The sequence below is a fragment of the Humulus lupulus genome, chromosome X (assembly GCF_963169125.1).
Source record: "Humulus lupulus chromosome X, drHumLupu1.1, whole genome shotgun sequence".
Lineage (NCBI taxonomy): Eukaryota > Viridiplantae > Streptophyta > Magnoliopsida > Rosales > Cannabaceae > Humulus > Humulus lupulus.
Window position 1 is genome coordinate 100680817 of NC_084802.1, and position 10698 is coordinate 100691514.

Here is a 10698-nt window from a genome sequence, read left to right on the forward strand (position 1 = left end):
AATGCTCAACCTAGTGGCCCTCCCATGGGTCATCGGCACGTCAGTCGATCGGTTAGAACTGCGACCCCAAGTTCGGTACCTCCGTCGCACGTGCCTGGAAATACCCATGGCAACCCATGAGGAGGGGCCGGAGCAGGTTCACAGAGACAAAATGGTCCAGCCAACCCTCCTGCGTCACGAACGGATCGCCAGATGCAAAGAGCTAGTAATGGTGAGGCAGAGCAAGCGCGGGCTAATTTAGTTCGCCCTAATGGGACAAGAATCGCCTCACCAGTCAGGCATCCCCCATCACCCATAAGACATCCGACACCACCTTGTTCCTCACGGGACATTCCTGCTTATGGAGACAGCAGGAGAAATCCTCCTCCGTCTACCCCTACCCATGTCCCGCGGACACGTGTCAATAATCCAGATCCTCAGCCTCAACCGTGAGCAGTAAGCTTCACAAATGGAAGTTATTGGAATAAAAGCCATTGAAGTGGCAGGTCCGAGGGCGATCTGAGAAACCACCTAAGTTCGGCACAGAGTCCTCGATACGATCCATAGCCTGATCTACGAGATCACCTAAATTCATAGAGAATAAATTCAGCCCGAAATGAAGGAGTCAGTTACACTCGTCAAGGGGGAGGTCCTTCCAAAGTAAGTGATAATGGGAATGTCCCACAAAACCAAGCCCGAACTTGGAGGGACAATAACCCGTCGAATGCGTACGATAGGCGGGAGCTGTTGAACAACCCTAAAATAACCTAGGAACCAGGGACCAAACCCTCAAAAGGCTAGCCCAGATGGAGGAGCTAATGAAGAAGCTTCTATCGGAAAAAGAGAAAGATGAGTGTGATTCGGAGGATGATCTCGAGCTTTTCACCCCGAATATTGCGACAACTGCATATCCACTGGGTTTCAGAATGCCACATTTGTCAAAGTTCAATGGAGATGGAGATCCGTCTGATCACCTGGGGATGTTCAACACCATAATGATGGCCCACAACATCGGGCCCGAGCTAAGATGCCTTATATTCCCCTCGACTCTGATTGGGCCAGCTAGGCAGTGGTTCAAACAGTACAAGAGGCATTCAATCAGCTCGTGGAAGAGTTTTTCCACTGATTTCAAGAGAGCATTCAAGGCTTCCCAAGCAGCTCGAATTAAGGTTGATTCTTTGGCTAATGTAAAGCAGTAGCCCGGTGAACCGTTGAAAACATATCTAAGTAGGTTTGCCAATGTTGCTGCGCGAGCTAGAGATGCCGACGAAAGTTCAAAGCTCATGGCAATGAGGACGGGAATTCTTGTTGGAGGCGACCTATGGCAAGAGCTATAGAGGAAAAGAGTTAATACTATGGACGAGTTCTTGAAATGAGCTCCAAGGTGGGTTAACCTGTAAGAGGCGCGAGCTTCCATAGCAGGAACCAGCCAAGTCCCTGTCCAGCCCATTGGAGCGGTAATGGATGTTGCAGCTACGGCTCAAACCGTCGCCCAGAATAACAAAGAAAAACATGTCTATGGAGAAATTTAAACCATTCTACACAACATATACTGATCTCACAGATACTAGAGAATGCATCTTCTTAGTTAATTCTACTCGCCTTGCATGGAAGAAGCCAGAACCGTTAAAGAATCAAAGAGCGAAGAGAGATCCTTCGAATTTTTGCCGATTCCACAATGATATCGGTCATAATACTGATGACTGTAGATAGCTGAAGGATGAGATCGAGACTCTCATCAGGGCAGGACTTTTGGCTCAGTACGCCCGGAATCGAGCAACTCCCAGTCAACCCACTAGACAAAACACTCTGTCAGCTCCTAAAGCTCTAGTGAAACAAGCCGGAGCTTAGATGAATCAGGATTATCCTCCTCCGATAATAGGAGGAGATATAGCCACTATTTCGGGAGGACCTCATTTGGTAGGTACGAGCAGAGGTGCCCAGAAGAGGTATATCAATGAACTGAAGTCCCATAACGGAGCGGAGTTCGTCCCGAAACAACAGTTATCAAAACAGTAGCGATTGGAAAAACAACCAATCATTTTTATGGAGGAAGATGCCAGCCATGTCCAGTTCCCACATAATGATCCTCTGGTCATAACAGTTCAGCTCGCGAACCGAAGAGTTAGGAGGACACTAGTAGACAATGGAAGTTCTATGAATCTACTTTTTAGGTCCACTTTAGAAAAAATGGGATTGTCTGTAACCAAGCTGAAGGCAACTTCAATGATTCTATATGGTTTTTCTGGTGAAGGGTCGGCTACTATCGGAATGATCGAATTAGTAGTAACATTGGGTGAAGGTCCACAAACTATCTCCAAGTAGCTTGAGTTTGTGGTCATCGATTGTCTAGCCACGTACAATGCGATTTTGGGCCGACCTGCGTTGATGGCGTTTGAAGCCATAACCTCTATCCGCCACCTAGCAATAAAATTCCCCTCATATGCGGGAATATGCACTGTCAAAGGCGATCAGCTCGCTACCAGGGAATGCTATAGCATTTCTATGAAGGGAAAATCACAACCCGGGCAGCAAGCAATGGCCATAAGTAATGGAGGTGAGGAGTCCCAGGAAGTGGAAGTTTCCTACGGGACGGAAGAACCTCAAGTCACAAAGGATAGTGACGTCGCCCAAAGCGATGATATAGACACACGAATGGGCGAGGATAGATTAGAGCTCCAAGCTATTGAGGAGCTCGAGGAAGTAAACATAGATCCCAAAGACGCTTCAAGAGTCGTTAAGATTGGGAAAAATCTTGGTGATGATAGGAAAAAAGAGCTGGTTAAATTTTTAAAAGGGAATCTATATGTTTTCGCATGGTCCCATGAAGATATGGTGGGAATAAGCTCGAGTGTGATCATGAACACTCTAAACTTGGACAAAAGCATGCCTGCAAAATCCCAGGAACAGAGGCGTTTGGGAACAGTCCGAGCTGAAGCACTGGAGGAAGAAGTAGCTCGGCTATTAAAGTGTGGGTTTATTCATCAAGCAAAATATCCAACCTGGATCGCGAATCCTGTCCTGGTCCCAAAGCCAAACGGAAAGTGGAGGACCTGCATCGATTTTTCTGACCTGAACAAAGCTTGTCCTAAAGATTGCTTTCCATTGTCGAGGATTGATCAGTTGGTAGATGCCACCGCGGGACACGAGTTCATTTCCTTAATGGATGCATATTCTGGATATAACCAGATCGCGATGAATCCTGCGAACTAGGAGCATTCTAGCTTTATGACTCCAACTAATGTATATTGTTATAAAGTTATGCCCTTCGGACTGAAGAACGCCGGAGCAACCTACCAACGGTTAGTCAACATAATGTTCATTGGTCAGATCGGGAAAAATATGGAAGTGTATGTCGACAATATGCTAGTCAAATCCAAGACTGTCGATAACCATGTATCCGATCTAAATGAATTTTTTGAGATCTTGAGGAAGTATAATATGAGGTTGAATCCCTAGAAATGTACTTTCGGAGTGGTGTAGGGAAAATTTCTGGGATTCATAGTCAATACAAGGGGGATAGAGGCGAACCTAGATAAAATCAGATCATTATTGGAAATACCTTCACCTAGCTTGCGTAAAGAAGTTCAGAGCCTGACTGGAAAGGTGGCAGCCCTGAACTGATTTATTTCAAAATCCACTGAAAAGTGCTTGCCATTCTACAACTTTCTCAAAGGAAACAAGAAACTTGAATGGACTGAGGAGTGTGAGCAGGCATTCCTCGACCTAAAAATGCACTTGGCCGAGCCCCCAGTATTGTCTAAGTCTATGTTTGGAGAGCCCCTATTCCTTTATTTGGTCGTGACAGAAAATGCAGTCAGTGCTGTGTTAGTTCGGGAAGAAGACTGCGCTAAAAAATCGGTGTATTATATAAGCAAGAGACTTCTCAGAGCTGAATCATGGTATCCACTAATAGAAAAGATAGCATTCTTCCTAATATTAGCTTCCAGGAAGCTTAGACCATTTCCAGTCTCATTCAATCCACGTCATGACTGACCAACCTCTAAGGCAGGTATTACAAAAACCTGAAACGTCGGGACGTCTTTTAAATGGGCGGTTGAACTCAGCCAGTTCAAGATACTGTATGTACCACAAACCTCGATCAAAAGCCAGGCCCTTGCTGGTTTTGTGGCTGAATGCACCGGATTTCAAGAGGAGCTTTTGAAGGAACTGGTGCAGGAGTTGTGGAAAATATTCGTAGACGGCTCATCGAACGATAATGGATCCGGAGCTGGGATCATATTTATCTCTCCAAAAGGGCATCGATTCTATACAACTCTGAGATTCAGATTCGAGGCATCTAACAATGAATCCGAATATGAGGCCTTGCTAGCCGAACTTAGAGTGGCAAAATAGCTTAAAGCAAAGGTCGTCTAGTGCTATAGCGATTCCCAGCTCGTGGTTAATCAAGTGTTGGGGGAATATGAAGCTTGTGGTACCAAGATGGTGGCTTACCTGCCTAAGGTGAAGGGGGAGCTATCAGAATTTGAGTACAGTACTGTTGAACAGATACCTCAGGAGTAGAACTCTAATGCTGACGCTTTGGCAAGGCTTGCCACCACCAAGGAAGCTAAGACTTTGAATGTAGTACCAGTGGAATTCTTGGAGAGTCCGAGCGTGGCAAAAAAAATGGTAGAGGTCGAGATGATTGACACGGGGGCTGACCTGGATGATCCCCATAGTTGAATATCTTACAACAGGAAGGCTACCTAAGGAAAGAAAGGACGCAAGAAAAATACTCTATCAAGCTCTGAGTTATGTGATAGTGGATGGAACATTATACTGACGTGGCCATTCACTGCCTCTTCTACGGTGTGTTTTGCCTGAGAGGCTAAAATCATTCTGCAAGAGGTGCATGAAGACTTTTGTGGAGATCATGCTGGGAGGCAAAACCTAGCCTTAAAAATATTAAGGCAAGGCTATTTTTGGCCCACTATAACAAAAGATTCCATCTCCCATGCTCAAAAATGCGACAAATGCCAGCGCTTCGCCACAGTCGCCCGAGCTAACGATGATCTCATCCCTGTGGCCATTTGCAGTTTGGGGAATTGACCTAATAGGATCCTTACCTATGGGAAAGGGAGGAGTTCGTTACGCGGTGGTGGCAATCGACTATTTCACGAAGTGGGTGGAGGCCGAGCCTTTGGCAACCATCACTTCAAAGAGAGTCCTGGACTTTGTGGTGAAAAACATTGTATGTCGATTCAGGCTTCCTAAAAAGATCGTGTCAGATAATGGGACCCAATTTGACAGTGATCTCTTCACTGACTTCTGTGAAAAATATGGCATTATTAAGAGTTTTTCTTCGGTAGCATATCCACAGGCCAATGGACAGGTCGAGGCTGTGAATAAGACCCTAAAGGCGAGCCTTAAAAAAAGGTTAGATGAGGCCAAAGGAGTCTGGCCTGAACAGCTCCCACAAGTACTTTGGGCATACCGAACTTCCCACATGACCTCCACAGGACACACTCCTTTCTCCTTGACCTTCAGAAGCGAGGTCGTCCTTCCCGTCGAAGCAAAGGTAGCCATGCACAGACTAAGGACATTCAGCCAGGAGCAGAATGATGAGCTACTTAACGCGTCTCTCGACCTGATTGATGAGAAATGAGAGGATTCACATTTACAGCTCGCACATTACAAATAGAAAATCACTCGTTACTTTAATTCTAAGGTCAAGAGACGTAGTTTAGGATTGGGCGACCTGGTTCTCCGAAGGGTCTTTTTGGAAAACAAGGATGGCGCTTTAGGCCCGAACTGGGAATGACCATATCAGATTGTGGAAGTTCTACATGAGGGAACTTTCAAGTTAGCTCGGCTTAGTGGAGAAACAGTCCCACGGACCTGGAACACCATGCACCTAAAGAAGTATTACCAGTAGTATAACCATCCATGTAAGGCTTAATTATAAAAGCCATTTAATTAAATAACGGGGGATTATTATGTAATTTTTCTTGCTAGCATGGTTTTAAATAATTTTTCTTTATAAGGTTATTTATAAATTAGCTCATGTATTGATGTTTGTAAAAGCAACCAAGAATGTATTTACATTCTGGTTACTTGGGGGGCATATAACCCGAGGTGGATCAGAACAAGGTTGCCATATGAGTTTAAATTACTTAAAATCCTAGATACAACCAGGTACAAAACTATCCTGGATACAACCAGGTCAGAAACTTAGAAGCTTGGAAAATTGATTATTCGACGGCTTTTTAAGATCTCGATGTATCAATAAACATAGCACGAACTAAGGTTAAATCACTTAAAATCCTGGATACAACCAGGTCCAAAACTTAGAAGTCAGCAAAATTGAATATTAGATGGCTTTTCTAGAAGCTCGAGATGTCAATAAACCTACACGAACTAAGTTTAAAATAGTTAAACTCCCGGATATAACCGGGTCCAAGGCCTGATTCTTAACAGGTATGATATAAATCAACACATTAAGTTTGGATGTAACCGAACTCAAAATATCTATCCCGATCTAAAAATCGATTCCTAAAATCTCGAATGTACAAAACTACGAAGGCATAAACATGAGAGATAATCAAGGAAAATACAAATAGATTAAAATTTAGATATATAAATTGAAATTCAATTTGTCCCAAGGAGAAAAATCTCGAGCTAAGCCCAAGGGAAATTGTTTACAAACAAATAAAAAAAATAAAGACTTCATTGAGCCCTTCCAGGACGCTCTGAGGACGTGACCTCCTTGATCTCCTGCTCGCTTGCTGTAGAAGCATCCCCTGTTTCCGACGGCTCTTGCAAGATCCAGGCCTTGAATTTTTCAAGGTATGGATCCCACATCTCGGAAGCCATGAAAGAAAAGTTGCCATCCTGGTTAAAAGCCCAGCAATGGTACAACATGTCTTCCATGGAGGACTGGGAGGTCGCCTTGTCTTCTTTAACTGCAGCCTCGACCTCTAGCTGTTTTGTTTTGGCCTCAGCAACCTCGACCTGGAGAGCAGCCAAGGAAATCTTTGTGGCATGCTTGCTTTCTTGAGATGATGCAAGGGCAAACTTGGCATCGTACTCACTCTTTTGAGCAGCTGCAAAGGCAGCTTTGGCGGCTTGCTCGCCTTCTTGAGCAGCGGTCAGGGCGGTCTTGACAGTATTGAGTTCAGCTTGGAGTTTGTCATTTCTAGCCCTAGCTCGGGCTATACTGCGGTGCTGAACCAGGGCAGACTGCAAAATAAAAAGGAAAGTTAGATGTATACTTTGGCAAGATGAAGAGAAAAATGTCACTAACGAATGATATCTTACTGTGAGGGTCATCCCCAAGGCTGACTCCAAGACGTTCTCCGGGCTCCGCTCCTCTATCGTCCTCAGGTCCCTCGGGCTAGCTTTGTAAGTGTGCCCCACCATGTGGCTCACTATCTCGTAGAGAATTCCCCAAAAGGCTTTGGGGATCTTCTCCAGATCCTGGGGATCAACTGGTATACGCACAGTTGCAGCTGGGGCAGGAGGAGTTGGGGGATCAGCTTGCATTACTTGATCCCGAGAAGACGTGAACCAAGGTGGAAAGGGAGGATGAGGAGTCCTCTTCTTAGTCATAGTAGACGTTGGAGCTGTCGAGCTCGTGCATTTCCCTTTAGTAGGGGATTTGGAGGTATTTTCTGCTGCAGGAGGAGTTTTCTTTGTAAATCGGGGCTTTTTCACGACAGGACCCAAGCCAGATTTCCCGCCCTAGAAAGTTGTACGGAGGTCAGGAGCTCCGGGTCTTTCCATCTCGTCCCCTGAAAGAAAAGAAAAAGGATTAATTCCCAAGTAAAGTCAGAAACATACACAAAGGAAATAAATAAAGGTCCTACCCTCCAGGCTAGGGGAGGAGTCTATTATCACGACCTTCGGCCTTGGGACTACTGGAGGAGAAAGGGAATCTAAGTATAATATTTCTTAGACTCTAGGAGGTTCGGGCTTAGGTTCTACCTCGGGGCTAGACTCGTCTACATACTGCCTAAATCCAGGGGCAAAGGTGCCCTGGAGCAAAGAAGGCCATGACCTAAGATTGGTCCCATACTCCTCAAAAATGGCTGACCTAAAATTTAAGGTGTTATGTGCAACAATAGTGCCCTTAGGGTAACTAGTATCATGGCGCAACACCAAGTGATCCACGCACTGGAGCAAGGTAATGTTACGGTCTGGATTGTTAGGGTGTCGGTGGACGAGCTGATTTGGGTTAAATCTAACTAACCTAAAATCAGCAACAGCCCTATCTAGTTCCCTATAAGGGTATGGGTTACCTTGGTCAGAGGGGCCGACTGTTGCCCCTGACACAACTCGTTCGCAGCCTCAGGAACCCACCTCTTCCACACAAGAGGCACCTCGTCCTCCTCTTGCTCCTCGCCTTCGATAGCTGCTGAGTCCTCTTCTTGAGAAGGCGGGAGCTCATGGACTACCGGAAGGGTAGCCCGGGTCCTTCTTAAGGCCAACGTCTGGCCTTTGCCAATTAACTTACACGCCAGCATCATGGCATCATTCACGAGCTGGCGATAATCCTTCTCGCTGGGTGGGAGCCCAGACAACGTTTCATACTGCCCCCCGAGGGTCATTGACTTCCTCGTCCTCGTGAAATGGCTGCACAAAAAATAAACTCAATTAGCATATGCACAAGGAATATGTCTTGAAAAGAGAATAATTTTATGAGCTGAGATCAGGAAAGAAAACTTACGAGGACGGTTGAAGTATCGATGCTCATAGTTTCGAAACCCATTCGACTTAAAGAACTGGTCCTTGTAGTCGTTGGGGTGGCTTGGGAGCTCGATGACCGAAGCAGAGTTTGGGAATTTGGTGAGGTAGTCGAATCTGTCACCCTGACCCTTTTTCTCTGGGCTGGCTTTAAGGCAGAAGAAGTACAGAATATCTACCGGAGTGGGGACCTCCCACTCATGCTTCAAAAATAGGTAATTTAGCCCCGCCAAAAGCCTGTATGAATTTGGGGGGAGCTGAAAAGGTGCCAACTTCACATAATTTAGGAAGTCAGCAAAGTACTGATCCAGGGGAAGGAAAGCCCCCGCCTTCAAATGCTCGTCACTCCAGGTCGCGAAGTCATCCTAGAGAGGTGCGCAGCTTCATTCCCCTTCGAGCAGAGGTCGGGCAATAAGGACTCCGGACCCGACCTCGATATTATGGCTCAGCATAATTTTGTTGACCCTTCCTTGGGTCGTAATCTTGGAAGAGATTGTCTTTGCCTCGAAGAACGCGTTGGGGTCAACCACGATTTCCCTCTCCATAACTGGGCCGAAGTGAGGAAGAGGAGATTCTGAGGCGATCTCTTTCCCCTTGTTTGTTTGTTGAGTAGACGAGCTGGGTGCATTCTTCTTTGGTGTGTTATTCTTGGGTGCCATTAGATTACCTAACGAACAAGAATGACGAGTTACTAAGTAGGAGACCTAAGAGTTTGTAAAGGTTATGACACGGAAGTACGGAGGAGAATGATGTCTCTGATATACTAGCTGAGTTAGTCTCAGCCCGTTGCGTGATGCCACGCGCTACCCTACACTACGTGCCTTGGTTTCCCAATAGACCCCTGATGTTTAGGGATCCGTGTGTCAGGAAATACGACCACTATTGTCCTTGGGGGTTGGTTTAGAGCAAAACCACCCAAGAAGTGTGTCCCCTAAGTAACTTATTTTTGAACCCTAACAACCTTTCACCTTCTATATCCCGAATGTGTATTTCCTAAAATTCACCATAAGTTACCCAAATTTACCCAGAAATCACCCAGTTTTAGGAATATTATAGTTTTAAGAGATTTTTAAGACCTGCTCAGTAAACTTAAGTCAAAGCCTATGTGCCAAAAACATTTAGAAAACAACCTAATATTGACTACGGTGAAGTGTGGATGACATTGGTAAAGAAAACACAGAAATTAGTAAAGAAAAAGTTTCTTCAAAACAAAAAGACTTACAGTGTATTCGTCGATAAAAGAAGTAGACTTTGAAAGGGAGAGTTCCTGGAAGACTCCTAAGTAAATGAGTAACTGGGTTTCGAAGAGTTTTTGCAACAAATGGTTTTTGGTTTTCTCTGAGAAAGAAGGAGGGTTTGAAAATGCAAAAGAGAGAAGATGTAGAAAGATTTCAAATAAAAGGTGATGAAGTGTGGAAATTGTCTACCCTATTTATACGCAAATGGCATAGATAAATTTGAGCCATCCGATTTGGTCAGTACAAGATCCAAGGGCTATGTTTCAAAAGACAAAACAGCGGCAAAAAGGTGACAAGACAGTTATTGCAGTCCTCGAAACCTGAACAGACGCCAATTGTAGTGTTCCACGTGTCCAGTACTCTAGTAGTGGGAAGGCATGGTTTACTGCAAGAGAAGTCTAAAAGTCCCTACTGTACCATGAGCAGGGACTTGGGGGGCAAATGTATACCCTTGTTTCAGCATGAGTTTTTCACTCAGCTCGTGTACATCTGGCAAATAAATACATGGAAGAAATAGCCAAGGATTTCATTTATTATCCATGTGGACAGCACGGTTTTCATGATGGTTATACGAGCTAGGGATGCATAAGTTGAGAAGCGCGAGCTTATAATATTCATAAGGCATGGCCTCCATAGTACGAGCTTGAAGGCATATCCAGCCCGTGGTAACTTGAATATATGGCGTATCCGTGGATCCCCGAAGACCCGGATATTTTATACGATCATTTATGGCCAACCTGTAATATTTAATGTCCCAGATATTAAGAGACCATTTATTTCGTGATTAGATCACATC